General features: G+C 38.3%; 1 protein-coding gene and 1 pseudogene across 1 annotated transcript in view; one reads left to right on the top strand and one right to left on the bottom strand.

Annotated features, from left to right (window-relative positions):
* The window catches only part of TAFA2 (TAFA chemokine like family member 2), a 565802-nt gene that overhangs the window by 142681 nt on the left and 396793 nt on the right, over positions 1–26328 (bottom strand). The window lies entirely within an intron of this gene.
* LOC138437453 (PRELI domain-containing protein 1, mitochondrial pseudogene) lies at positions 3980–4975 on the top strand (annotated as a pseudogene).

Below are 26328 nucleotides of genomic sequence, written 5' to 3'. Positions count from 1 at the left end.
GATCTATGGTAGGAATGAATCTTCCATTGGTGAAATTCAGAAGGAGGAAAAAAATTCACTCTAGTTCTGCTATCACACCTCAAACTGCAAAAGTTAAGGCCACAGTACATAAGTGCTTGGATAAGATGGAAAAGGAATTACATTTGTACATTAATTTTCATCACAGTATATTGCTATAATTGTTTTCTTTTATCATTAGTTATTATTTTAATCTCTTACTGTACATCATGTGTAAATTGAACTTCATCATAGGTGTGTATGCATAGGAAAAGACAAAATATATACATACAGTTTCATACTATCCTTGGTTTCATGCATCTGCTTGGGGTCTTAGGATGCATCCCCCATGGATTAGAGGGGGTTATTAGGAAGCAGTTGAACTCTAGATATTGGGGAAATTGTTATTTAGGAAAATCCAGAATTGCAGAAAAAGCAACATAAAGACTTTAGAAAACTGTATTTCTCATTTTATTCTGCTTGAAATAGTCTAGAATTAGAGTAATTTGTAAAATACAGAAGTAACTCCAAGGATCATAAAGGTAAGCCTGTTTCTGAAGATGAATTGAGAAATTAGCTAATGTTAATTCTAAGGAAAGGAGGACTAAAAGATGTGTGCCTGAAAATATCGAAAGGATCATTACACAGAAGGAATAGTCATGTGATGCCTTATTATCTGTTTTCAACTGGTTGCAATTATGCAGATATTATTACGTCTAATTACAGAAGTAGATTCATATAAATACAAATGAACAAATATAAAAATATATACAGACATGAGAAAAATTTTGAAACAAGTTCAAATGATTTGATATTTCAAAAAATGAAACTGCTGATTGTGGCAGTACATTAAAAAAGCTGTGGTCAGGAGTATTGCATTGAGTTGGCCAAAAATTTCAGTTGGGAAAGCGAAATGAACTTTCTGCCCAACCTGACAGAACAGTCATGCTCTGATTAATGGTTACAGTATATGACCTCCAAGAATTTTTCACTTCTGAAATTTTGAGTTAATTGGTTAACATGGAAAGAGCAAATGTTCAGCATTAATAATAATACTGGAAAAATAATACATACTTGGCTAATAAGAAGTGATTCTAGAGGCACTTAATAATTTATGTAGTGATGTAGATTATGAGGGGCAGGTGATGCTTTAAAAGATCAGAGTTTTTATAAACCAGTGCCTTCTCATTATTCATTGAATAATTTCTTCCCTAGAAAAGCCACATGACTTCATGAGAATTCCACTTTAAATTAATTCTACATTTCAGCCAATAAAGAATTACTTCAGTCTTGAACTTCAGGATGACATGGAGTGGCAGGCATCTCCTGCTTGAAAAAGATTCTTACTTAAGTGGTTTTCTGAGAAATATTTCAAGGCATTTTTAGTAAGACTGAAATCTGGTCAAGTGGTGTTTCAGTGTTGCTATATTCAGAACTGAATCATATATATGGAGTCATTTGTCAAAATAGACGGACAAGTTTGCTTTATTTTTATAGTAAGACAAAAGAAAGTAGCATTTTCTACATATTTTCTACCCATTGTTATTTCTTTGGGATATAAAATTTATATTACTGAGACTAAAGTCATTTTGATATAGGTTAAAATGAATCATTTTTATAGAACTAGGTTTTAAAGCTCATTATGCCCAAAGATTTCCATTATGATCTAATTTGAAATGAAAGTAAAGAGAAATAATAATTTTATTCTTCTAAAATAAGAAGTCACTGTGCTTCAATAAAATATCACAAAACACAGTTATAGAGAAGTAACAAACTGGCTAAAAAGCACAACTCACGAACAATTATCAGCCATGTGAGAATCTATGAATTAGTTCATAGAAAATCATCCTTGTCTATGAGGGATAACTTGTTGTTTTCTCATACCTAGGTGATATATAGTTTCCTGCCTTAAAAACACTCCACAAAGCAACTTTATCTGGAGTATTACCAAACTTAGAAGTAAGATACACAGTGTATATATAAATATTACATATAGACTATCTAAAATGCAAAGAAAGCTACCATTATGTTGACCTTAGGACCAAGTACAGAAATGGTGTGTAAGTCAAAAGGAATTAAGAATGATGAAGTAGTCTACTTAAAGTAGTAGCTGGTGGTGCCTGGGTAAACAGTAGAGAATAAACGGAAATTTCATAAATAGAAAAAAGTCAAATGATAAACTGAGAAAGCAACTGGCTGAGCTGACATTGTAAATCTTGGGCGCCTAAGATAGCGGCAGCCTAATCGTGTCCACAGCAGTTGTAGCACTGACAAAAATACAGGGGTATCTTTACTGTGGCACAGGCCATTCAGAGAGACTTACTAAAGTGTAAATATATTCAAGTTTTTATTTACAGTATTCTTAACACATTTTACCTAGGTCCCCTTGCTTACTCTGTAACACTATCTCTTAGCGGGGCAAAAAAGCATATGGAGATTCCAAATATGCCCAAGAGCTTAGGCACCCCCAGATTCTGGCTCCCAATATCCCAAGCCCCACATTTCTCATCACCTTATAGGGTCAGGACAACTGACATAGAGACCTCGAAATATCACATCATGAAGCATTGTGCCTCTATGATCCATCTTTGATTTATCAATAAGAATAGGCTCTTTAGCACAGAAATTGTCCCTGTGAGAATTTGATATAAGAGAAGCCACATATGAGACATTAAAAAAAAAAAAATCCCCTCAACAAGGACTTACTGTATAGCATAGGGAACTGTACTTAATGTCTTGTAAAAACCCATGATAGAAAAGAATCTGAAAAAGAATATACACACACATAATTGAATCACTCTGGTATACACCTAAAATGAACACAACATTGTAAATCAAGTGTACTTCAATTTTAAAAAACCCCCTCAACGGAGTATCCTTTGGGGAAGAAACTACCAATTTTCCAAAGAGAGTATCTCAGCACTTGGAAATACAACCTTATTACTGAAGTTTCCCAGTGTGTCCAGAGGCACAAGCAATCATTTGCTAACTCTATAAAGCACTTTGCTGCTAGCACTCACATAAACAATCCATAAAATAAGGTTCTATAAAAATATACAACATCCGACATACCAGCATACCTTGTGGAAAGATTCCAGGATGTTCCTATTAATAAAATAGATATAAAGTTGCCTAAACCCATTTTGAAACAGGAAAAGTTAAAGTGTTTGTTAGCTGCTCAGTTGTGTCTGACTCTTTGCAACCCCATGGACTGTCCGTTCTCAACCCCATTCTCTGTCGTGGAATTCTCCAGGCAAGAATACTGGAGTAGGTAGCCATTCCCTTTTTCTGGGTATATTCCCAACCCAGGGATAGAATTAGGTCTCTTGCATTGCAGACAGAGTTGCTACCATCTGAACCACCAGGGAAGCCCATTTCCTAAGATCATAATTCCTTCACTAACACTACAGTAGAATGGTGGTGTTCAAATAACCAGAGAATTCATTGTATTAAAAAAAGTTTTTATTCCACTTTGAGGACATTAAAAGTAATGTCAACCTATACTTCGAAATAAATATATTCAGAGTCCAGATTAAAAGTCCAGATTCTCTTAGAAAAATGAAACTTTACCTAAGCAATAACAAAGTCAACCTTGAAAACTGGCAATTCCAGTACTGATCAATACTAATACAAAATCCCAGAGTATCTTCACAGGTAGTGTCATTGCAGGTCTAATATACTAGATGAATAGACTTTTTTTCCTATGCTTATTAACATAGTGTAATTATTTGATATTTGATATTCTATAGCATATTTTTGTCCAAGTTTTTAAGAAATTGTTCTCAATTTTTCTTTTTATCAAAAAATATACAGCTCCTCATGGTGGCGGTGGCGGCGGCAGCTGGTTTGGGTGCGGCGCTGAAGCGACTGAGCTGCTGCTGGCCTGGCGGCTGAGCGTCAAGTTCCAGCCCGGCCTCCGCGTGCCCCTCGGGCTCCGCACCGCTGATGCTGCTTGGGCGCTGATCCCGCCCCGGCCGGGACGATGGTCAAGTATTTCCTGGGCCAGGGCGTGCTCCGGAGTTCCTGGGGCCAAGTGTTCCCTGCCTTCTGGCAGCGGTACCCGAATCCCTATAGCAAGCATGTCTTGACGGAAGACATAGTGCACCGAGAGGTGACCTCTGACCAGAAGCTCCTGTCCTGCCGACTCCTGACCAAGATGAACAGGATGCCCCGGTGGGCTGAGCGACTGTTTCCTGCCAATGTTGCTCACTCAGTGTACGTCCTGGAGGATTCTATTGTGGACCCACAAAACCAGACCATGACCACCTTCACCTGGAACATCAACCGCGCCCGGCTGACGGTGGTGGAGGAACGATGCGTTTACCGTGTGAACTCTGATAACAGCGGCTGGACCGAAATCCGCCGGGAAGCCTGGGTCTCCTCTAGCTTATTTGGCGTCTCCAGAGCTGTCCAGGAATTTGCTCTCGCGCGGTTCAAAAGCAACGTGGCCAAGACTATGAAGGATTTTGAATACATCTTGGCCAACCTGCAAGGTGAGGCCCCTCCCAAAACCCTTGTTGACACAGCCAAGGAAGTCAAGGAGAAGGCCAAGGACCTGGCCAGCAAGGCAGCCACCAAGAAGCAGCAGCAGCAGCAGTTCGTGTAGCCAGCCCAGGCCCCGAAGCAGCAGTCTAGCAGACTACCAGCTCCAGTCCCTGTGCCCCCTCCTCCTGTACTTTATTATTAAAAGCCAGCTTCTAGCCCTCTCGACTGTCTGGGTGGTGGGCTGAGGGTAGGTGCCCTGTTTGGCATCTCCAGCACAGCCAGCCAGTTACCCATGTCTGAGCCGGACCTCCTTACTCCTGCATCGGGTGGCTGAGGACAGAGGCCCAGTGACTTGCCCAGGGTCACTGCATCCAGGTGAAGTGGTCGTAAATGCTAGACTGTAAGCTCCATGAGGGCAAGGACCGTTGTTTTATCCTCTGATGTGTCCCAAGTATCTGAAACAAAATCTTGCGTATAACAGGCACTCAATTAATACTTGATGAATTCAAACTGGTTATAAATCTTTCTGTGATATCCAAGTTGACTTGATTAGAGCTACTATCTTTGTTTATATAACTTGAATCTTATTTCACTTAAAAACTTGATTTGTGGTTAAATGAGATATGTAACCTAAGACGATTGCCTGGCCAAAGGCAGCTCTGAGAATGACAGTCACATTTTAGAAGGTGTTTCATTTCCTTCGGGCAAACACAAAGAAATTTCAACAGCTGTTAAGTTACAGTGGTCAAAGTTCTGCAATTTCAAAATCCAAGCTGCTAGTCTAGGAAAACTAAAGACTTGAATTTTATCTCCCAGAGGTATTTCATCAGATAAGTCATATTGTGATCATAGCCTGCAGTCCTACCTTCCTTTTTACTTCCCACACAGATTCCTCATCCTTCTCTGAGCCCCCTTTCAGCCCTGACACGTTTCCTCCCATTACAAATCCTTCACTCATTCATTACACATCCTCTGTCTCCGGCTTTCACCAACCTTCTCAGGCTGACACACATTTATGCATTTTCTAGTAATTTTACTTTTTCTTTAGCGCTCAGATGAACTTGTCTCTAGCATTTCTTCTGCTGTTTATATACCCGTGCACATGCTTTGTCTTTGTCTGTGAATAGGTAAGATTTTATTAAATACTCATTGTGTTCAGATTTTCATTAGATAAATGTGTTTTTCTTTTAGTTGATGAGTTCCTTGAGAGCACAATGATCTAACTCACTTTGATAGTTTCTTGGTGACTAAATAGTATCTGGCATGTAATAAATGCACAACACATATTTGTTGAATGAATGAATGATATATAAATTATCAGGAAACTAAGTGGAAAGAAAAAAACCAATGGGAATTTGATATTATTTCTGAAAGTAACTTGTCTTCAATATCTGATACATATAAATACTTTGAAAAACTATAATATATAAAGTGTTTAAGACAAATATGTTAGGACACATGTATTCCTATGTCAACATAATTGACCTAAAAAGACTGAAATTTCTTCATTTTTTAAATGAATTCATTTACAAAGTTTATTTAACATAAATTTTAAGAATATATATATATATTGCAAAGAAAGAAAGTGCTTTATCTATCTTTGACCCAAATGTCCCCAAGGCATGAGCATTGTAGAGGAGTATTTGCTACAGTGTTTCATAGTTTTAGAATAGCATATCTTTGTTAGGAAACAAACACAAGAGTGGTTTTACTGAAGTAACATCTATTTTGAGACAAGACATTTGCAGAGTTAGGAAATAACACGTAGGCCATAGCTACTACACAAACACAAATAGCCTAATAATTTATTAAAATGGCATGCTAACATGTTTTTTCCCTGAATCCTCTATTAGTGTGGCTGTCACTTTTATCTATAGCTGATTTTCACTTCTTTTTATAGCTCTAATGTTTCAAGTCAGGAAAAAACTTATTGATTTTCTCAGCATTAACCTTCCAGTGAACTAGTTATAACTTTACAATATATTATCAAGCAGATAGATCTTTTTTTTTTTTTCCTAACAGGTAACACTCAGTTTCCTCTAAACACTCCTTTAGATGCACATTTGCAAAAACATTTTAATTTCATGTATGGGGTTGATTATTATATATATCATATTTCAAAATAGCAAGAAAATGTTTCCTTTATGACTCACACTTCAGTTTATTTCCCAAGAAATGCCTTTCAAAACTATCAATATTTATAAAAGCATTATCCATAAAAATTAAAAATTTTGTATATACTAGAAACTATAATGAGTTATGGCACTTTAAAAGAAATTTCATATGTATTATCATTTTTTACCTCTATACCAATCCAGTGTAGGAAAATGAACACCTATCACTCCTATTTTAAGATACCCTAATATCTCAAGGTTAATGTATTTCACCCAAGGGCATTCAGCTCAAACCCTAAATTCTCCTGACTCCAAATCTCCTTTTTTCACCACTCTGTAAAGTAGCTTAGGCACCACTGCAAATTAGTTTTACAGTTTGCATGTCCTACAGATGCAGTCTTCTCTCATATCCACTGTGAACTTATAAACAATTTATTTGGGGAAGCAGACATGTTCATCATGAGTAATCAGCTAAGTAGTCATTTTGTTTGGTAATTTAATATCCAATCTTGTGTCCTGTTGATTTTATTTTATTAACATCCAAATATCATGACCAGACTTGATTCAGTAAGTAAATGACTTCCTATTATACAGACAGCCAGTACAGTAATGATACACAAATGGAACTCACAATATGAAAAAATAGAGACTATAGTGAAATTGTTCAGTCGTGTCCGACTCTTTGCGACCCCATGGACCCTACCTGGCTCCTCTGTCCATGCAATTTTCCAGGCCAGAGTACTGGAGTGGCTTGCTATTTCCTTCTCCAGGGGAAATTCCCAACACTGGCATCAAATCCAGGTCTCCCGCATTGCAGGCAGATGCTTTACCATCTGAGCCACAGGGGAAGCCCATTAGAGACTATAGAAGATATTAAACACATTTTCCAGTGACTTGTTAACTTGTGTTATTATAAAATTATAGAACAGTATGATTTGGTAATTTGATAAGAAAGGTATTCACAGAAGTCTATTGTGACTGAAAAAAAATTTAAGTACTTCAATAAGCCATCATCTATTTGCTATGATACTGTGAAAAAAAATACAAATAAACCAAACTGTAAGATATAGAAAAGAACTTTTTCCTCAAATATTTTTTTCATATGAACTCACAAATGTATAGATTACTGATCTAGTAGATTATATTAGCTTCTACAAGTCCTTATATCAAATGCTACTAGGAATTTTTACAATGATTAATGAGAGGAAAAGAATATTACTATGAAACAGAAATCATAGTAATGAAAATTGATTAACTCTGGGTCATGCACTTGCAACAAGAGTAATATCATCCCATTGCTTCATGGGAACCATGAAAAAACTATGGAAAACTCTTACCTTCTTTATCTACAAAAATCACAGATACATATACAGCACATAAACATATAAAAAATTTCAAGGGGTGAGAATCAATTAGAAAAAAAAACAATCTAAAAATCTCCTTAGAGAGCAAAAGTAGAAAAAGAGTTGAAAAACACTGCTCTAGGTAAATAAGAATTACCATATTCTGCAGTAAGTTAAAAAAAATTCAAAACTCCTTTTATATCCTTTAATTGTTGCTAGGTGATTACAATCAGTCATAGGAATACATTATAGAAATTCCCCAAAGTGAGTTATGAAATGCTTGTTGATAACTGCAGTGTCTAGCATATACACCTGGAAATAACTGAACATTTTTAAATTAATGAATGGTTTACAGTCAAAAGATAACAAATGTTTCATAATTTTCATCTTTTTTTTAAGCACATAGCTATGCAATAATGATATAACTTCATTCAGTGAGTATCAAAACCACCAACACCAGAAAACTATATCCACCTAAAATAGTAAGATTCACTCTTCTCTTAGCAGACTTGTTTTGAGTTTATTACAAAAACAAAAAATTCCTGAAAGCAGGGAAAGAAGCTACAGTAAAAAAATTTTCCTTTCATAGCCCAAATAAATAATAAATATGAAAGCATACTAGAAAGAATATGTAGGATTACTTCATCTGTTTTAAATTTAAATATTCAGAATTTCCCTAATTCTACACCTCTAAGTATAAAGGTAGTATGCCTCCAACACTGAATATTCAATGGAAGGATGGATGCTAGAGCTAAAACTCCAATAATTTGGTGACCTGATGAGAACAAACTCGTTGGAAAAGACCCCAATGCTGGGAACGATTGAAGGCAAAAGGAGAAAGGGGTGACAAAGGATGAGATGGTTATACGGCATCATCAACTCAACGGACATGAATTTGCACAAACTCCAGGAGACAGTGAAAGATAGGGAAGCCTGGCACGCCGCTGTCCATGGGGTCACAAAGAGTCAGAAATGACTTAGCAACTGACAAACAATAGCTCCAAGCACATCATAAAATGAAAGCAAAATCCAGTCTCTTAAAATAGAGGAAATAGAGAGGGAAAGACTTCTTACATGTCATTTTTAAACTGTATTTTTGAAAGTCAATAATTAATTCTGGAATACTACACCCACCACCATTAAAACAGGAAGAAAAGACTAAGCATACTTGCTATCACCATTAATTTCGCAAACCCTTTTATAGCTTCTGTTCAGTGTTTTGAAACATGAAATCTTTTAAAGAAAAGACCCTATTATAATTTCATTTATGCTACATACTCTTAGGAACAGGTGATGCCTGAATACTTGAATCCATCTTCATAGAGCTTTTGAAGCACTATGTTAATGCTCATAAAGCATTAACAAAAAAAAATCACACAAATAATTCATTGAGTACAATTATAACAAGAGATATAAAGGAAACAAGGTGCCATGTGACCAAATCACAGAGAAACTAGAAAGGTAAGGAAAGCTTTCTGGGGGAGATACTGGACATCAATGAAGGCTTGTAGTTAGCTAGACAAATAAAGCAACAAAAATGTGAAAAGCACAGAGAGGGAAATGTGGCAAAAAAGAGCACAGGGCCTTCAAGAAAGTGCAAAAGAGAATATGTCTGGATCACCACGTTGAGTTAGAGGAAAAAGAAGAGAAGAGACAAATGAGGGAGAGCTAAAACCAGCAACATTTATTTTTAGAAATAAAACTCACTTTACCCACTGAGTGGAGAACTGACCAGAGTTTGGAAACTTGTAATGAGAAAGGAATTACAATAGTTCAGAGACGACAAAGACAATAGTATTCTACAAGCAGTGTGACAGCATCATTTAAAACATACATTGCTGTGTGACCCAGGGAACTTAAACTGGGCCTCTGTAACAACCTAGAGGGGTAAGGTGGGGAGGGAGGTAGGAGGGAGGTTCGACAGAGAGGGGACACAGGTATACTATTGCTGATTCATGTTGATGTCTGGCAGAAACCAACACAATATTATAAAGCAATTATCCTTCAATTAAAAATAAACAAATTTAGCTATTAAGAAAATTACAAGATCTAAAAATAAAATTTATAGAATTCTTAATTTGTATATCCATATCCTTCAGGAAAGATGGAACTTGATCAAAGTAAAGATGAAGAAAGCTACAACCGAATGTGGAGGAAAATTTTGGAACCAGGAAAGAGACATATGGAAATAAAATAGAGCCTAATTGATGCTTTCAAACTGTGATAGTGGAGAAGACTCTTGAGAGTCCCTTGGACTGCAAGGAGATCCAACCAGTCTGTCCTAAAGGAAATCAGTCCTGAATATTCATTGGAAGGACTGATGCTGAGGCTGAAACTCCAATATTTTGGCCACCTCATGTGAACAGTTGACTCATTGGAAAAGACCCTGATGCTGGGAGGGATTGGGGGCACGAGGAGAAGGGGACAACAGAGGATGAGATGGCTGGATGGCATCACTGACTCAATGCACATGAGTTTGGGTGAACTTCAGGAGTTGGTGATGGACAGGGAGGCCTGGCATGCAGAGTCGGCCTCAAAGAGTTGGACACAACTGAGCAACTGAACTGAATTGAACTGAACAAAATAAATAAGAGTATAAGAAAACTAAAAAGAAAATGGCAAAATTTAAAACATTATTAGTGTTCTGATTTAAGATGGTGGGTGGAAATAATATATTTAAGTAGGAGGCAACAACAACAAAATTTTAGAACCGACATCAAACTCAAGAAACCTAGAAGTGGAGAAGCATCAAAAGAATTAGAGACAGGAAGCTTCAGATAGGTCTGGAAAGGATAAAGCATTGAGGGCTATAATTAGAAGCATTGATAAAAGCTGTCTGAGAAGCAATTAAATCTTTAATTACTCTTGATCATTCTATGTCACTAGGTAGCTGTCTTACCTGCCAACCAGGCAAAAGCTTGAAGATTTATTTGAGGGGGAGAAAGACAAAGGTGTTCTGTCTGGACTGGGCAACACAAGACACAGCAGAGGTTGTAGGCACCACACTGAATGATCTACAGAACGCTGATGAGATGTACCTCCTCACCTTTGGGCTTCCCTGATGGCTTAGAGGTTAAAGCATCTGCCTGGAATGCGGGAGACCCGGGTTCAATCCCTGGGTTGGGAAGATCCCCTGGAAAAGGAAAATGACAACCCACTCCAGTACTCTTGCCTGGAGAGTCCCATGGAGGGAGGAGCCTGGTAGGCTACAGTCCATGGGGTCACAAAGAGTTGAACACGACTGAGCGACTTCACTTCTTCTTCCTCACCCTATCTGCTTTCACCTGTCAATTCTCACAATCTCAGACAAGAGATTAAAGGATCCTTCTTGAAGGAATCTGGCCGATCCAAAAGAAAACTCAAATAGACTAACACTAGAAGTTCTCCAGTAAAAGCCCTGTCACATCATCTTGGGCTTTCAAGATAGCACCAGTGGTAAAGAACCCACCTGCCAATGCAGGAGAAGTAAGGGATGCAGGTTCAACCCCTGGATTGAGAGGATCCTCTGGAGGAGGGCATGGAACCCACTCCAGTGTTCTTGCCTGAAGAATCCCATGGACAGAGGAGCTTGGCAGGCTATAGTCCAAAGGGTCACAAAGAGTAGGACATGACTGAAGTGACAGTACGCACATCATCTTGCTTTGAATCTCAAAGTCCACAAGCTCCACTAACTGACTCAGAACTTCCAGAGCAGTTTGGGATTATCAGCTATCTGAGGAAAGCTTCTATCATGGAAGACAGAAACTAAAAGAGCAAAGGGAAAAATCTAAGAGAAAAAAGAGACTTTGCAAGAAGAAATACTCATAAATGGAGCAGGGAGCTGGGGGCAGGTGGTACAAGGCATGGGCATGAGAACATTCAGAAAACAAAAAATAGCATGCAAAAAAATTAAAAGTATAAAAGAAGATATAAGATTTTGCGCAAGTTTGGGCAATAAAGGTGAAGAAATCACCCAACCCTTCTCCTTCAAAAAGAGCAAAAGAGCACAAAAAATATAGAAAAATATTAGAAGACAAATTCAGGAGGTCAAACAGCCAAACAATAGGAAATCCAAAAATTGAGTTAGGAGGAGAAAAGTGAAACTGGGCAGAGAGATAGGAGCACTACTTAAATACAAAGTGAAAGTAAGATTATCTTTGAAAACTTAAGTCTAAGCTTGAAAAGATTCACTAAATAATTAAAAGGACAGAGCCTAGATATATATTGGCAATATTTATTTTTTTTTTTAATTTAAGGTGACCCAGGGATTGAACCCAGGTCTCCTGCATTGCAGGCAGATCCTCAAATACCATCTGAACCATCAGGGAAGTCCTAAATTAAAAGAAACTATGTTAAAAGGCGGAGAAAGCAATGGCACCCCACTCCAGTACTCTTGCCCGGAAAATCCCATAGATGGAGGAGCCTGGTGGGCTGCAGTCCATGGGGTCGCTGAGAGTTGGACACAACTCAGTGACTTCACTTTCACTTTTCATTTTCATGCATTGGAGAAGGAAATGGCAACCCACTCCAGTGTTCTTGCCTGGAGAATCCCAGGGACGGCGGAGCCTGGTGGGCTGCCATCTATGGGATCGCAGAGTTGGACACGACTGAAGTGACTTAGCAGCAGCAGCATGTTAAAAGGATTCAGGTACTCCACACCCACCATCACTCCACCACAAACAAAAAAGAAAAATTACCCATAGCTACTAAAAGAACAAACGTGGTTGAAAACACATTGTCTGGAGTTCTGAAGCTGTGCTCCTGCATATTATATGCAAATGCACTAATCAGGCAAAATGTAAACTACTGGTAACAACTCAAAGTGCTAATCCTTTATAAAGAGCTCTCATAAAACAGCATCACCTAATAAAAACAGTGGATAAACTACATGAAAACATAATTTAAAAAAATATCAACAATCAATAAACCAATAAAATTTGATCTTTGATAACTAAAAATTGCAAATTAAAACAAGATGAAATTGACAAAAATTAGAATGATAAATCTCAAGGACTCCAAATTGGTCTGGCCAAGTGTTGACAATAGTGTGTAAGCTCTTTGCTGATGGGAACATGAATAGGGATGTTTGCAATTTTTCAATAATATCAAAATGCACACGTTTTAACATGCATCATGTTAATAAATCAATCTGCCTACAATGCAGGTTTGATTCCTGGGTGGGAAGACCACTGGAGAACGGATAGGCTACCCACTCCAGTATTCTTGGGCTTCCCTGGTGGCTCCAGCTGGTAAAGAATCTGCCTGCAAAGGGGAATACCTGTGTTTGATCCCTGGGTTTGGAAAATCCCCTGGAGCAGGAACAGCTACACACTCCAGTATTCTGGCCTGGAGAATTCCATGGACTGTATATAGTCCCTAGGGTTGCAAAGAGTCGAACAAGACTGAGTGACTTTCACTTTCACTTTGTGAATATATTATTACATATATTACATCATTTTAATTTTATCAGTGCTTCTTTTATACTTTCCAAATATTCTAAAATGAACATGTTATTTTTATAGTTAAAAATATCATTTTTAAAATTTAAGCCATTTGAACTAGTACTCCATTGCCTAATAGATAGATATGGGGAAAAGCAATTGCACATATAAATGTTTATTGCAGCTTTATTTTTACTAGAGGAAAAATAAACAGCTCTATCATCCAATTATATAATATGTTTAAATAAATATTTTCACAGGAAAGATGAAGAAATGCTCACAATATAATAAGAAAGGAGAAAATCTATGAATACAGTATATTTCCAATATTATATGAATCATATTTGAAAGTTATTAATTATATATGTATGTAGGTGTTTTAAATTTTCTTTTTTATATTTTATACATTGTCAAATTTTCTCTAACAGTGACATCGGAAAAACTACAAACAATCTATAAACATTAAATCTGAAAACCATGTAAACTGAAAATATACAATGGATGTGGCCAAGGTTTAAATGTTATCTAAGGTTTTCAAACATCAATGAAAGAAATATTAAACTGTCAAAGGAATCAATGAATAACTCAAATATTAGAAAATGAAAATAATTCAAATGTTAACTATCCATTAACTGAAAAATATAAATTAAAATATGAATAAGAGACTATGTCAGGACCCTCTACCTTAACAAAGATATTGATTTGTAGCCAATATTTTCAGACTGGTGAGAAGCAAAGTCTTATATACCTCTGTGAAGGAATAAAAGATAATTTGACAAAATGTATAAATATTCCTGCAGCAGCTACCTGTCATTTTCTTTCAACATATATCTTTCTATATTCCTGTCTGTACTGAAGTAGGTTGAAAACTTAAATACTAGATTCCTCTGACTTTCTTGCCAGCTGGCTTCTGGTTACATTCTGCAAATGGTAGTGTGGCAGCCACAAAGATGGATGCTTAGTTCTCCCTCAAAGGTACCCACTGCAAAGAACATAGTTGAATGATGGCCTCCAGTAACTCCACCTGCGGATCTATGGTAGGATCCTGTCAAGACCACACTTCATTTGGGCAGCAAGCAGGCAGTGACACAACAGCCCTTTATGGGACTCTCTCCAATGGGCAGCCTTTGCTCCAGGACTCAGAATTGGCCTGGCCAAGACATTTTCAAAACTGTGCTAAAGTTTAGGGTTCTTCCTAATCAAGCCTCCTTCCTTCTTTCTCTTCTTTCATAGGTGTCAAGCCTTCCTCCTGGTCTGAAGACTCACCCCATGTACTCTTGCTCCCTCCCTCTTTATACTTCAAAAGTATTTCCCACAATAAACAATCATGCACATTGAATTCTGTCCTGAAGTCTGCTTCTTGAAGGAAGGTGCCCATAAGAAAGAGGGAGTCCAATCTTTTTCTCCTGCTTCTGGCTTCAAAATGCTAAGGGAGATTGCGTGAATGTCTGTTGACTTCAGCAGCATTTGCTGAGACTCTAGCAGTGCTGGAGGCCCGTGGGCTCTTGGAATCTCGTGAGAGAATTGGTTTCAGGCTTCTGGCTTAGCAGCAATGGAAATGATGCCCAAAGCACCAGCAGTGCTTCAGCAGCCTCAACAGCAAACACTATAAGTTGGAGCTCTGGGTAACTCTGGGCTTCCCTGTGGCTCAACTGGTAAAGAACCTGCCTGCAGTGTGGAAGACCTGGGTTCAATCCCTGGGTTGGGAAAATCCCCTGGAGAAGGCAACAGCTACCCACTCCAGTATTCTGGTCTGGGGTAGAGAAGGGAAGAGCTACCCACTCTAATATTTTGGCCTGGAGAATTCCATGGACTGTATGGTTGTATAGCCCATGGGGTCACAGGGACCGGACACTACTGAGAGACTTTCACTTCACTGGGTACTCCATTTTCCTTTTTGCTCTCCCATCCCTATGGGCCGTTATAGCTTTCTATAGTTAACCAATATCTGGATAGTAACATCACAATTCCCTGTCTCATTCTCCAACACTTTCAATGCTGTGGTAATCAGTTCCTTATTTTAAACCACTTACTGAATTTCCTTTTTACCGAGTGAATGGTGAATGACACAAAACTAATCATTTTATCCATTTTCACCTCAAAAGTTCTCACTTGTGTTAGCTATGTAAATAAGTTTAAAATGAACAAAATGCATTAATAAAATTTATTTAATCGATAACTAAAGGAGTACGTCAAGGCTATATATTGTCACCCTGCTTATTTAACTTATATGCAGAGTACATCATGAGAAATGCTGGGCTGGAAGAAACATAAGCTGGAATCAAGATTGCCGGGAGAAATATCAGTCACCTCAGATATGCAGATGACACCACCCTTATGGCAGAAAGTGAAGAGGAACTAAAAAGCCTCTTGATGAAAGTGAAAGAGGAGAGTGACAAAGTTGGCTTAAAGCTCAACATTCAGAAAACGAAAATCATGGCATCTCGTCCCATCACTTCATGGGAAATAGATGGGGAAACAGTGGAAACAGTGGCAGACTTTATTTTTCTGGGCTCCAAAATTACTGCAGATGGTGATTGCAGCCATGAAAAAAAGACGCTTACCCCTTGGAAGGAAAGTTATGACCACCTAGACAGCATATTCAAAAGCACAGACATTACTTTGCCAACAAAGGTCCGTCTAGTCAAGGCTATGGTTTTTCCTGTGGTCACGTATGGATGTGAGAGTTGGACTGTGAAGAAAGCTGAGGACCAAAGAATTGATGCTTTTGAACTGTGGTGTTGGAGAAGAGTCCCATGGACTGCAAGGATATCCAACCAGTCCATTCTGAAGGAGATCAGTCCTGGGTGTTCTTTAGAAGGAATGATGCTAAAGCTGAAACTCCAGTACTTTGGCACTTGATGCGAAGAGTTGACTCATTGCAAAAGACTCGGGTGCTGGGAGAGACTGGGGGCAGGAGGAAAAGGGGATGACAGAGGATGAGATGGCTGGATGGCATCACCAACTCAATGGATGTGAGTTTGAGTTAACTCCAGGAGTTGGTGATGGACAGGGAGGCCTGGCGTGCTGCAATTCATGGGGTTGCAAAGAGTTAGACGTGACTGAGTGACTGAACTGAATTAATATTAATATCAAATATAAATAAAAATTCTCACAAATGTTTTTATATTAGTATTAACAAACAAAACAGTCTCAAAGAAATCTAACAACAAAGATTTTTTATGTAATTTAGGGTACATTATTACAATGTTTTTTCATGTCCCAATTAAAAAATGTTTTATGGATAGTTTTAGATATATAAAAAATATATCTAGATATATATTTAAATATATAAGGGCTTCACAGATAGCTCAGTTGGTAAAGAATCTGCCTGCAAACAGGAGACCCTGGTTTGATTCCTGGGTTGGGAAGATCCCCTGGAGACAGGATAGGCTACCCACTCCAATATTCTTGGGTTTCCCTTGTGGCTCAGCTGGTAAAGAATTTGCATGCAATGTGGGAGACCTGGGTTCTGTCCCTGGGTTGGGAAGATCCCCTGAAGAAGGGAAAGGCTACCCACTCCAGTATCCTGGCCTGGAGAAGTCCATGGACTGTAGTCCATGGGGTTGCAAAGGGTCGGACATGACTGAGCAACTTCCACTTTCACTTTAGATATATAAGTAAATACACATCATTTGTTGCTGTTTTGTTGCTGTTCAGTCACGTTCAGTCGCCGAGTTGTGTCTGACTCTTTGCTACTCTTACGGACTGCAGCACACCAGGCTTCCATGTCTCTCTCCATCTCCCAGAGTTTGCCCAAGTTCATGTCCATTGAGTCAGTAATGCCATTCAACTATCTCATCCTCCATCACCATCTCCTTCTTCTGCCTTCAATCTTTCCCAGCATTAGGGTCTTTTCTAATGAGTCAGCTGTGTGCATTAGGTGGTCAAAGTAATACAGCTTTAGCATCAGTCCTTCCAAAGAGTATTCAGGGTTTATTTCCTTTAAGACTGACTGGTTTGAGATGGTTTCACAGTAAATTCTATCAAAAATTAAGAAATGAACTAACATCTATCCCACTCAAACTCTTTCAGAAAATTGCAGAGGAAGGTAAACTGCCAAACTCATTCTATGAGGCCACCATCACCTTAATAACAAAACCAAAGATGCCACAAAACAAGAAAACCACAGGCCAATATCACTGATGAACACAGATCCAAAAATCCTGAACAAAATTCTAGCCAACAGAATCCAACAATACATTGAAAAGACCATACATCATGACCAAGTGGGCTTTACCCCAGGGATGCATGGATTCTTCAATATTCACAAATCAATCAATGTGATACACCACACTAACAAATTGAAAGATAAAAATCATATGATTATCTCAATAGATGCATTTGAATCCATTCTAATGAAGTAGATGAAACTGGAGCCTATTATCCAGAGTGAAATAAGTCAGAAAGGAAAACACCAATACAGTATATTAACGCATATATATGGAATTTAGAAAGATGGTAACAATGACCCTATATGCGAGACAGCAAAAGAGAAACATATAAAGAACAGACTTTTGGACTCTGTGGGAGAAGGTGAATGTGGGATGATTTGAGAGAACAGCATTGAAACATGTATATTACCATTTGTGAGATAGATCGCCAGTCCAGGTTCAGTGCATGAGACAGGGTGCTCACGGCCGGTGCACTGGGAGGACCCTGAGGGATGGGATGGGGAGGAAGGCTCAGGATGGGGGACACATGTACAGCCATGGCTGATTCATGTCAATGTATGGCAAAAACCACTACAATATTGTAAATTAATTAGCCTCCAATTAAAATATATATATATATATATATATATATATATATTTTTTAAGATTGACTGGGTGGATCTCCTTGCTTTCCAAGAGACTCTCAAGAGTCTTCTCCAGCACCACAAATTTGAAAGCATCAATTCTTTGGTGCTCTGCTTTCTTTATTGTCTAGCTCTCACATCCATACATTACTACTGGAAAGAACATAGCCTTGACTATATGGATCTTTGTTGGCAAAAGTGATGTCTTTGCTTTTTAACAGTGTCTAAGTTTGTCACAGCTTTCCTACCAAGAAGCAACTGTCTTATAATTTAGCATTTATTGCTAATTATACTACTAAGTGGGGAAAAAGATAAGTTTCAATACATACTTATCATATATAGCCCATAGAGTTTTATTCAGAAAAAATATACTTGGGGCAAATTGTGAACCTGTGAACCAAAGTGCACGTACAATAATGCCCACAGTATCATTGGCAATAACAGCCAATGACTGGAAAAACCCATATGCCCACCACAGTAAAAGATAAATGCATCACATTCTTCTCACACAGTGGACTCCTATGTCACAATGTGGATGAATCTCAAGAAAAAAAATGTTGAGGGAAGAAGCAAATAACACTTTTAAAAATACCTAACATAGGATCCCAATTAACAAAATTAAAAAACAGACAAAATAATCCTCTATAGTTAGGCATAAGAAGACAAGGAGGGGTACCTCTGTGGGCAAAGTGTTGTAATCAGTAAGAGGGATAAGGAACTTTGGGGGGCTGGTAATATTTTATTTACTGTCCTGGTTGGTATTTTACACAATTGCTATCTTTATAATTGTTATTTTGAGTGTACATATGTGTTTTGTGCATTATTCTGTATACATGAGATATCTTAATATTAAAAAGAGGAGAAAACTCAGGATATAAAAGGGTAAACTCCAGGAAAACAGCAACTTTATCTGCATCATTTAAATCAGAATCACCAAGACCAGGGTCACAAAAGAGTTGGGCATGACTCGGTGACTAAACAATAACACCATCACCAGCCCAGAACCGCATAGTCTCACACCTAGTCCATGTCAATAAATGTACAAATAAATAACAAATGAATGAGCAGAATGCTCTCAAATATGTTTAATGCATTCATAAATTAAATCAGATGAAAATATGCCCACATGCCATCTAATTAATTCTATGTGCACGAATTATGGGTAATTTGATTTCTCTTCTTGATATTTTTCTTTCTTACCAAAGCTTCTCAAATAAACATGCATTACTTTGAAAATTCAATAAAATAAATAATAAAATGTATTGTTAAAAGTCGAAAGTAGAGTCAGTTGATGTTATGGCCATTTTTCTTTCTCTTAGGCCTTTAATCTAATTGTTCTCATAAACAAGGCCCTTGAAACACTATGAATTATAAATCAAGGTTCTTAAATTTTGGTATACATCATAGTCAACTGCAAACCAGCACAAGAGGACATAGTAACATCCTTGCTAAATTAGATCAAACAATTTTAACTGAATATGACCCCAAAGGATCTGCTCCAGCCACATCCCCTGTTTAACTGCACACACCATCCTCCTTGCTTTATGCCCTTGAGACACAGCAATCTTATTTTTGCTCCAAAGTATTATCTTCCTTCGTGTTTTAGCACCTTTGCACAGGCTACTGATCCTGCCTGGATGCCAGCTCCTACCCTCCATTTAGACCTAAATTCAAATGCCTCTTCCCTAGAAAAGACTTTCCTGATTGCCTTCCACCCATTTTGTACATTATATACTACTATCCTGAATATCTCTAAATACTTTAATGCAATTTATATTAAATATCTATTTTCTCAATTATCAAATTAACGTTTTTCACACCTACTATTTTGTAAGTTCCACAGAGCATGAACCAAGCTTGTCCTGGTCACTTATTAACCTCCAGAACCTGACCTAAAACCCAACACTTAACAAATACTCAATATGTATTTTGTATATTTTAAAGTGAGAAAAGGAGGTCACAAAATTTTATACTGTTTTTGAGAGGGTAACAGTGGTTATTTTGAAACATGAAATCATGAATGACTTTTATTTCTGCCTCTCTTGCTTACCTATGCTTTTTAAATATCAATTATTGTTGTTCAGTCACTCAGTTGTGTCCAACTCTTTGTAACCACATGGACTACAGCATGCCAGGCTTCCCTGTCCTTCACTATCTCCCAGAGCTTGATCAAACTCATGTCTATTGAGGCAGTGATGCTATCCAACAATCTTGTCCTCTGTTGCCCCCTCCTCCTCTTGCCTTCAACCTTTCCCAATCAGGGTCTCTTCCAATGAGTCAGCTCTTAGTGTCAGGTGGCCAAAGTACTGTCATTAGTAAATATTTATTGTTTTGGAATTAAAACAGAATTTTTTAATGAATATATATATATATATATATATATATATATATATATTGTTTACTGGGTAACTGGTTGGAGATATGAATAAACTATCAAATGAACCAACAAATAAATCAAGAACTACCAAAAGGAAAAAACTAAATGGCTGCTCTCTCATGTAGGCTTTAGGCTGAAAATTACAGTTTAACTTTTCTATGAAAAAATTTCATTTAATCAAAAGTTCCAACTCATATTGGTAATTACCTAACATGACACCTAATATGACAGATGTTCAAGCTGGTTTTAGAAAAGGCAGAGGAACCAGAGACCAAACTACCACCGCTGGACCATGAAAAAAGCAAGAGAGTTCCAGAAAAACATCTATTTCTACTTTATTGACTACGCCAAAGCCTTTGACTGTGTGGATCATAATAAACTGTGGAAAATTCTTCAAGAGATGGGAATACCAGACCACCTAACCTGCCTCTTGAGAAATCTGTATGCAGGTCAGGAAGCAACAGTTAGAACTGGACATGGAACAAGAGACTGGTTCCAAATAGGAAAAGGAGTATGTCAAGGCTGTATATTGTCACCCTGCTTATTTAACTTATATGCAGAGTACATCATGCGAAATGCTGGGCTGGAAGAAGCACAAGCTGGAATCAAGACTGCCGGGAGAAAATATCAATCACCTCAGATATGCAGATGACACTACCCTTATGGCAGAAAGTGAAGAGGAACTAAAAAGCCTCTTGATGAAAGTGAAAGAGGAGAGTGACAAAGCTGGCTTAAAGCTCAACATTCAGAAAACGAAAATCATGGTATCTAGTCTCATCACTTCATGGGAAGTAGATGGGGAAACAGTGGAAACAGTGTCAGACTTTATTTTTCTGGGCTCCAAAATAACTGCAGATGGTGACTGCAGCCATGAAATTAAAAGATGCTTACTTCTTGGAAGAAAAGTTATGACCAACCTAGATAGCATATTGAAAAGCAGAGACATTACTTCGCCAACAAAGGTCTGTCTAGTCAAGGCTATGGTTTTTCCAGTGGTCATGTATGGATGTGAGAGTTGAACTGTAAAGAAAGCTGAGCACCAAAGAATTGATGCTTTTGAAGTGTGGTGTTGGAGAAAACCCTTGAGAGTCCCTTGGACTGCAAGGAGATCCAACCAGTCTGTTCTGAAGGAGATCAGCCCTGGGATTTCTTTGGAAGGAATGATGCTAAAGCTGAAACTCCAGTACTTTGGCCACCTCATGCGAAGAGTTGACTCATTGGAAAAGAATCTGATGCTGGGAGGGATTGGGGGCAGGAGGAGAAGGGGACGACAGAGGATGAGATGGCTGGATGGCATCACGGACTCAATGGACGTGAGTCTAGGTGAACTCGGGAGATGGCAATGAACAGGGAGGCCTGGCGTGCTGCGATTCATGGGGTCACAAAGAGTCAGACACGACTGAGCGACTGAACTGACCTGATCTGAACTGAATATGACACTGAAGGATAACATATAATCAAATGAACTTTAAAAACATGTATGTGTGTTTAACTCTCATCTGTGTACCCATTCAGTTCAGTCGTTCAATCGTGTCTGACTCTGCGACCCCATGAATCACAGCACACCAGGCCTCCCTGTCCATCACCAACTCCCGGAGTTCACTCTGACTCACATCCATTGAGTCGGTGATGCCATCCAGCCATCTCATCCTTTGTCATCCCCTTCTCCTCCTGCCCCAAATTCCTCCCAGCATCAGAGTCTTTTCCAATGAGTCAACTCTTGGCATGAGGGGGCCAAAGTATTAGAGTTTCAGCTTCAGCATCAGTCCTTCCAGTGAACACTCAGGACTGATTTCCTTTAGAATGGACTGGCTGGATCTCCTTGCAGGCCAAGGGACTATATCTCACACTGAATACAGATCACTTTCCAACTCAAACATTCAATGATGATTCATTCTATCTAGATTTAGTTTGGATATGATGGGTAAAGGAAGAAAAGGCAAGAACACAGTCTTCTAAGGTTATGACTATTTTTCTATTGGGAACTTGGCATCCTAAACTGAAATATTTCCTCTCTGATCTGAAGCTATGCCTAATGTAATTTCTTCCAAGGGGAAATAGTGATTATACTTTCTGATTGGCTGTCACAATGCTCTGAGTTAATCACTACACCCTTCCCAAAATGCCCAGCCTGAAACAACTGTGAGAATTCAGGACAGAATATCTGTGGAGATTTGTCTGTGGGTGAGGGACTTTTAGTGCCCAAAGCTCAGAAGTCTTTTTAAGCAGGCAATGACGTTTTCTGATTTTTAGATATCTCATTTTTCAAATACAAATGCTCTAGATTTCTATAGTGTTTCTACATTGTGTTCAAAAAACAGAGTAAATCTCTTCTCCAATTTGTTGCTCTTGAGAACACAGTGCTATTGCACTGGTATTTAGAAGAGCTATTTATTTTGTTGTTTCATCTCCTACACTTACCTGTTCTGTAATGATCTCGTCTCTTACCACTCTCTTCCTTACTTACTCTGCTCTATGCACAGCAGCCTTGCTACTCCTCATTCTGCAGGCATGCTCCTATTTGAAAGCATTCATACTTATTTACTGTTCTGCCTGAAACATCCTTCCTTCATATATTTTCATGGCTAGTTCCACTGGAAACTTTAGGTCTTACCCAAAGGCCTTATTTAAAACTACAATCCCTCTTGAACAATTCTCATGCCTCTTTCTTCCTTTCTTTTTTCCATAGCATTTATACTATAAAACTATTTTCCTTTTTATTCCATCTTCCCACCTCTAAGGCAAAAACTCTGCAAGTACAAAATTTTTGCCTTTTATATGTACTGCTATATTCTCAGTCCTTATTGTGGGTACTCGAAAACTATTGAGTAAAACATATTTTCCATCAGAATTATTCACTTAAAATATTCCTGTGAACACTACCAACAGACTCTTTGAATCTAACAACCCTGGTTCCCAGAAAAAGAAAGTATGTACAAGAGGAAACAATAAGAATCCTACCAAACATACAGCTTCAGTTGCTGCCTACTCAGAACCATATAGGACTCTTGAGAGTCCACTGGACTGCAAGGAGATCAAACCAGTAGATCCTGAAGGAAATCAACCCTGAATACTCATTGAAAGGACTGATGCTGAAGCTCCAATACTTTGGTCACCTAATGTGAACAGCTAATTCATTGGAAAAAAACTCTGGTGCTGGGAAAGATTGAAGGCTGAAGGAGAAGAGGGTGACAGAGGATGAGATGGCTGAATGGCATCAGCAATTCAATGGACATGAACGTCGGCAAACTCTGGGAGATGGTGAGCAACAGAGAGGCCTGGTGTGCTGCAGTTCATGGGGTTGCAAAGAGACAGACACAACTGGGGAACTGAAAAACAATAGCCCCATAGATGAGCAAGAAAAAAAAAAGGGGAGTTAAATAGTGATGAGGTTAATGACCTCAGTGGTCACAAGGAAGAGGGTAGTTGCTATGTACCAGGACAGAAGAAAACAGGTTAGGCTTTCATATGGTCCACTGAGGTATTTCTCGGCAACCCCAATGCCCAGTTACAACCACAAATTTTTAAGTTTGCAAATACAATAACCCCAGAATTAAGAGCATGATAACACAGAGCTTAGAACCCTTAGCTGTGAGGTCTAGGTAAATCATCAAGGTAAGCCTTCTAGCTGAATAGGAAGGAGATAGGAATCTAAAGGCTAAGGAAGTGGGCAGATAATGAGTATCAGCTAAGGCCTCAGTATCAGCTGCATTAGTGATGGTCCCACAATACCTCCTCAAGTAAGTGTTCTTGGAAATTGTAACCAACCAGGATCTTTGATAAGCTTTGCTTGGACAGAGTAAGTTTAAATAAGAAGCAAGCAGATCCGAGGGGTAAAAGAAGTGATACGTAGCTATCGTTCATTACCAAGATCCTTTTTATCAGCAGTGCACCTTACCCACACTTGCTGTGAATGGTAGGAGATTACAATTCACAGCCCCTCCCTTATTTAGAGCTCTACCACCTGCTAAAGAGAAGCTACTTCCCCAGGAGGGTGACTCCCTACCATGTCTAATATGTCAACAGAGAGTGCCAAATGGACACAAATGTAGAAGAGGCTCTTTATCTCACCTCAAGGAGGGAATCAACTCTGTGGAGCAATTTATGTTTTTGAGCCCCCTGAAGGACTTGACCAGGCTATTCTCTAGCTGAGACCCTATTTGTGCTCAACTTTTGTCTCCAACTCTATCCTGCTGCACTTGCTCTCCATCTCCTGAGAGTATTCTTTCTATAAATCACATAAAGGAGAATTCCTGACTTGGCTCTGATTTTAGAGAAGCTTATCTAAGACACATGGCATATGCAAATCAACTCAAGAAGAATGAATTCTAAATATAGGCCTTAAAAACTCTCACAAATATGATTCCAATAAACATTAGCTCATAAAATTTTAAAATCACAAAACCCTAAAATAAAGTACTATGAGTGAGAGTCATGAGGAGGAAATTGCAAAAATTTCATAAAACAGAAGCATCAAATTTTATATATGTGTGACATTTGATACATAATGTATAAAAAGAAATATAAACTAAGCAAATAAAGAACAAAATATATCAAAAGCCAAGCCAATTTGTAAGAAAAAAAGAGTTTTTAGTAACACGTAATAGATGAAATTAAGACTCAATAAATAAATGAAAGAGCAAATTAGACGGAAGAGAACACATAATTAGTTTGGTAGGAAAAAAAAAAAGATTTGAATTAATACTGCAGAATATAGCACAGAAAGACCTGAAGGTGTAAAATAGATTGAAATACATGCAGAACAGAGAGAGGAAGCTGCCATACATATAACCATAGTTCTAGCTCAGTAGAGATATAGAAGGAATATCTCAAGACGTAATATCTGAAATTCTTTCAAAGGTCAGGAAAGACACCAATCCACAGATTCAGGAAGTCAACTAAATCCCAAATAATACAAAGAAATTCACTACCAGATATTTGTCATGTCACATGGAATGAGACTTCTGAGATCTGATTTCTTCTCCCAACAGTTACTAGCTAGGCAACTTGGGTCAAATTATTTAACTTTTCTTTGCCACAGTTTCTGATCTATATAATAGATAAACTAATAGTACCTACCTTAAAGATTGTCAGAAGGATTAAATGTTCATATTGACAAGGCTCTTAGAATAGAGCTGTTGGATTTTTAATATTCATCTGTATTACTTTTACCTTGAATGCTCACACAAAGTGCTCTGGATCAGAGATAGATTTCTTATTAATTATCTCACAATAAAAAATGAAAATAAGCAAACAGGCCTCCTTTGCCCTAAACCTAACCTATGATGAAAGCCATGTAGTCTGTGGGAGACAGAGACTTCACCCTTAAAGAACCCACACAAACTCCCACATGTTCTGGCACCCAGTACAGGAGTAGTATTGATAGAAGCCTGAGCTAGACCTAGCAGAGTTGCCTAGAGAGCCAGGGACTGGCTACAATTCACTCTGGGGACATAGACATTCACAGTAGCCACATATGGGAGCTTTCTACCACATGGACACTGCTGCTTGCAGCTGCTATCATGGGATCCTCCCTCTGGCTCATTAATGCCAAGACCTGGCCCCAACCAACAGCTTGTGCTGCAAGTTCAGTTCAGTTCAGTCGCTCAGTCATGTCCCTCTTTGAGACCCCATGAACTGCAGCACACCAGTTCCCTGTCCATCACCAACTTCTGGAGCTTGCTCAAACATATGTTCATTGAGTCAGTGATGCCATCCAACCATCTTATCCTCTATCGTTCCAGTGCTGGAAACCTCAGGCCAAACAACTAACTGGTTGGGAACACAGTCCCAC

The sequence above is a fragment of the Ovis canadensis genome, chromosome 3 (assembly GCF_042477335.2).
Source record: "Ovis canadensis isolate MfBH-ARS-UI-01 breed Bighorn chromosome 3, ARS-UI_OviCan_v2, whole genome shotgun sequence".
Taxonomy (NCBI): domain Eukaryota; kingdom Metazoa; phylum Chordata; class Mammalia; order Artiodactyla; family Bovidae; genus Ovis; species Ovis canadensis.
This window is presented reverse-complemented; position numbering and strand designations above follow the sequence as displayed.